This window comes from Microtus ochrogaster, chromosome 22, assembly GCF_000317375.1.
Source record: "Microtus ochrogaster isolate Prairie Vole_2 chromosome 22, MicOch1.0, whole genome shotgun sequence".
Lineage (NCBI taxonomy): Eukaryota > Metazoa > Chordata > Mammalia > Rodentia > Cricetidae > Microtus > Microtus ochrogaster.
This window is the reverse complement of record NC_022023.1, coordinates 18,037,090-18,042,232: the sequence shown is the minus strand read 5'-3', so window position 1 is coordinate 18,042,232 and position 5,143 is coordinate 18,037,090.

Sequence of the window (5,143 nt, the reverse complement as noted above, 5' to 3'; positions counted from 1 at the left end):
TATATATATACACATATCTATATATTTTCTTTTCTCTGATAAAATCAAGCCCCAAGGAATCTCCAGCTTGCATTTTTTGAGACACACAGTTACTAAAAATGCAACCTTTTAACCCACTTCCTTTCTGTTAGTCTTAGACATCGATTCTGGGAACCGCGTGCTAGGGACATCAAGGACGAATCATCTCTTTTGAGTACAGCAGGTTGTGGCCCTTTAGTGAACCCATTCCCTGCTCCCACACACACCCAGGGCCAGCCAGACTGCTTCTGGGAAGCTGGAGACACAGTTCCACTATATGGAAACAGGCCTAGAGCCAGCCTTGGCATTTCTTGGCCCAATAAAGAACTGAAATCCTCAGCAGTGCTTGGCCTCAATGACTCACTGCTCTAAAGACTATAATTCATACACCTTAATGAGAGGCTCATGCATTTGTAGGACACAGTGCCAAGAGCAGAACAGTGCTGACAGCCAATCTGGAGTGTTAGTGAAAAGAATGACTTCAATTTCAGCCAATCAATTCCTTCCTAGGATAGCAAACCCTCCATAGGTTTCCTGTTACTGGTAACTCAGGGGAAGTGGGGGCGGGGGGGGGGATGTCAGGGACACAGGTAGAACATCGTGTTTGTGGAAGAGTTTTGCAGAGCCGGGAGGGAGATTATGTTGAAAAGAAAGAGTTCCATGGTTGCGTGTGTTGAGGGCCCCTGCACATAACATTCTTTTCCTGGTGACCTGGCCTTAAGTGACCACCTTAGAGCCTAGACAGACTATGCCCCAGAGGAGATTCTGTAGCTTGGCTTTCTTAACGATATCTCTTATGGAGTCCTGATTTAGAATAGTGTCATTGTACATCTAATTAAACTAATGTGTTGAGGGAAAATATTGGGATCAGCTCCAAGAATTTTGAATTTTGAAGCAACGCTGTCTCTGTTGTTCATATTGCTCAATCTGTTACCCAATCACTTAGCTTAATTCTGGGTCCGGGGACTTCTTTAGCAAGTCTCTGTAACTGAGGAAGGTTATCATCAAGCAGGTTCTACTTAAGTGGTCCCTTGGAGGACAAGAAGGGGAGGTGATAGGTTTCTGATGATCTGGGAAGAAACATTTCCGTTGGAAGGACAGAGGAAGGAAGACCATGGCGGGTCTGTAGGAGGGAACCAGCATATTGCTAGTCTTCAGGGCTATAGTACAGTGACACTGGGTATAATGAGGAGCTCCGAGGGGTTCCAGCTGAGGAGGTCGTATGATTTGGCTAATCTCAGACAATGTAAGTGGCTGTAGGATGGAAGGTGGTTTGCAGAGGGTATGATGGTTGGTTTTTCAACTAGACGCAATCTAGACTCACCCGGGAAGGGTCGTCTCAATGAGGAACTGTCTAGATTGGGTTGGCTGTGGACGTGCCGGTGAAGGATTTTCTCACTTGGGGTTCATCGCAATGGGAACACCCATCGTGAACTTGAGCTGCAATGTTTCGTGTGTTTGGTCCTGGGCTGGACGGAAAGCAGAGGTGAGTAGAGCATTGGTTTGCATTCATTGGTTCCTCTTCCTGATTACGGATGCGATGTAACCTCTGCCCTCAGGTTCCTGTTACTGGGAATATCATGCTGTAATGAACGGTACCCTGGAACGATGAGCTAAAATAAACCCATTTCCCCCTCGGTTGTTTTTGTCAGGGTGTTTAATCACAGTGGCAGGAAATGAAACTGAGAGAGAAATAACACAGATACAGCGGAGGACAGACAACGTTTTCTAAGGGCAGCTACAGAGCGTATCTTCTTCTATATGATTCTGGAACCACTCGGGATTTTATTAAGAGATAAGGCCGAATTGACCTTTGAACCCAGGCAGGCTTTATTTGCTCTTAATCAATAGGACTCGGTGGGATTTAGCACCATGTGACTTCCAAGGGTAGGTTATAAGAGGTGACAGCAGTTTCCATCTTGTTCGGTGGAACTGTGCTTAGGACTTGGGCTGTCATGAAAGAAATCTGACCCTCCCTCTGCGTTTAGCTGGCCTGCTGTGAGGAATACAAATGACACAGAGGTCTCATGTTGCCAGGAGCCTAAATCTTTGAATTTGGTCAGGCCATGTAATTTCACAAATATGTAGATGATTTTTACCTTCTGGGATCAAGGCACTCTTCAACGCTGAGGAGCAGAGCCAGGTGTCTAGACTGTGTCCTTCCTAGTCTCACATTCCTGTCTCCCAGAACCAACAACCAGTTAGAAAAGCTGTCCTAGGCTGCTAAGTGTTGGGATCACTTCGTGGGCTAAAATAGTAGGCAGGATAGAGTGGACAATCAGGAGGCTGTTTCAGTGATTCAGAGAGGAGAAAGGACAGCTTCAACTTATGATTGTTAATTTCTGCACACACCTGTACTAAAACAACAACCACAACATCTTTATTATTTGCATCATGCACAAGGGAGTGATGGGGAGCCATGGCGGTTTCTAAGCTAGTTAAAGGGTTGCTTTGGAAGATGCTGAAGAGGCGAGTGGTCCTTGTGTTGTTTTGTCTGTAAGATTAATTTGTCTAGCTTCCCCAGGAGGCTTAAGGGCTTGAATGAACTAGCACAAGAGATTTTTTTTTTTTCCTTTTCCTTTAGTGAGTCTGCGGTGAGCGCTGGCTTATCCTAGCAGCACAGAGTGTCTGTTCGTGAGTCAGAGTCCACACTGCAAGTTGTGGATTTCGTTTCAACTCTACGTTCTGCTCCACAGCTTTGCTGCCAGCTGCTAATTTTAAGGATGAGATTGGGACTATGCTTAAAAAATAGTTCTTATTTTCAAGACATATGAACGGAAGTGGTGACTCTAGAGAGCGGTGATTCCAAAACATTTTGTTATTATTTTTAAATATATATTCACTGAAAATAAAACTGTCTTATACAATATATTCTGTTCATAGTTTCCTTTCCCCCAACTCCTCCCAGATCCCTCCTACCGCCCCACCCACCAAACTCCTCCTAAACTCCATGTCCTTCCTTTCTCTTTCTCTCTCTTACCTTCTTTTCTTCCTTCCTCTTTCTTTTTCTCTCCCCTTCTTTCCTTCCTTTCTCTCTTTCTCTTTTCCCTCTCTTCTTCCCTTTTGTCTTTTGAAAACAAATAGACAAACAAAACTAAGTAATGAGAATTTAGAGAAGAAACAGAAAAAGTACAAGAAACACACATACCATAAAAACACAAAATCACAACCATAATATATAAGCAAAAGACCAGAAAGACAAAAAATCAAAAACAAAAAAACCGCCCAAAGCAAAGCAATATGAAACAAAAAAAGTCTACAAAAATGCCATTGAGTTTGGTCTTGCCCTTAAATGTGGCCCTTAAATGTGGCAGTGAGACTGCATTGGAGAAAACTAAGTTTCTGGATGAGTTGGTGACTAGCTTTTTGGTAAGGGATGGGAGCTTATGTATATTTCTCCTTCTTAGGGCTGGGCCTCTGCCTGGCCCATGCAGACACTGGGCATGCTGCCACAGTCTCTGTGAGTTTATGTGTGCATCAGTCCTGATGGGTCCTTGGCATCATCCATCACCTCTGGCTCTTAAAATATGTCTCCTCCCTCTTCTCCCATAAAGCTCCCTGAGCCCTGAGGGGAGTTCTTGAGCTTCTAGTTCTAGGTACTTAAAAATTATTTGAGTTCACAGAGTAGTGCGTGTGTTTGTGCCTTTGTGTGTATGTGTGTTTGTGTGTAGAAGCATGGGTGTCTTCCTTAATTACCCTTTGTCTTATTATTATTATTTTTTTTAAGGCAGAGTCTCTCATTGAAGCTGAGGTTTGCTGAGTCAGGTAGAAACAGCCAATTCAGCCAGCCAATCCCTGGTTGGCCAGCAAACCTCAGAGATCCTCCTGCTGTCTCTGCCTCCTCAGTGCTAGGACTCTAGCTGTATACCACCACAGGGGCTTTTGTGTGGATGCTGGGGCTTGAACTCATGGCCTCATGCTTTCTAGTAGACACTTGACTGACCGAGCTGTCTTTCTAGCCAGCTCCATAGATCACTTTTTAACGTGAGTTGTAACTATTTATCATATAAAATTTAAATGCACATTTATTAACATTAATGTATAATGTTTATTAATTAATAATGGATGATAGATTTTAAGAGTAATCTGTATTTTCAAGATAGCTAGTGAGAAAGTATTTATTGTTTTACATTTTTGCAAATCACTCTCATTTATGGCTTAAGGAAGGTGATTGTTCATTACTTGTATGCTAATCTAAAAATGAAAACGGGATGGTTGTATTCTTTTACCTGCTTCTGAGTTTAATCTATTATAGTCCATGGTTTTGAATAGAGTGTTTGAAGAAAGGTTGCTCCCCAAATGTGCTGGTTTTAATGGGATGTCCCCAACAGGCTCAATTATTTCCATGTTCGATCTGCAGTTGGTGGTGTACCATGAATAATAAACACCCAGAAGCAAATATTGGTGTTCAACTTGAAGATCAGAAAAGCAAAGTAGCCAGTCACTGGTTCTTACCTCTTCCTCAGATAGATATGGCAATCCTGCCTCCAGGAATCCTCAGACTGAGCATGAGATCTGTCTCCTCTCATCTTACGTCCCTCTCTAGTGCTGGGATTAAAGGTGTGCACCATCGCTACCTGGCCTCTAAGGCTGGTTAGTGTGATTGCTGGGATTAAAGGTGTGTGCCACCACTGCCTGGCCTGTATGGCTGATTAGCATGGCTGCTTTTCATTCTGATCTCCAGGCAAGCTTTATTCATTAAAACACAAGTACTTTTCCACTATATCGTGGCACTTTTGGGGGAGGTTATGGAACCTTTAGGGAATGGAGGCTGGCTGAAGGACTTACTGCACGGGCTGTGGTTTTGAGCACACAGTTTCGCCCTCGTTCCAGTTCACGCTCTCTGCTTTGTGTTTGTAGTTGGAGATGTGATCGCCCGGCTTCCTGCTCTGGCTGCCTGTGGCACGTTTTCCTTGTCCTTGTGGACTCCATTCCTCTGGAACTGTAAGCCAAAATAAACCTCTCTTCCTTAAGTGGCTAAGGTCATGATGTTTATCACAGCAATAGAAAAGAAACTAACATATCAAATGAATGTATGGTTGGTGGAGGCAATGGGATTTTATTTATTTATTTTTTAAATATTTATTTATTTATTATGTTTACAATATTCTTTCTACGTGGATGC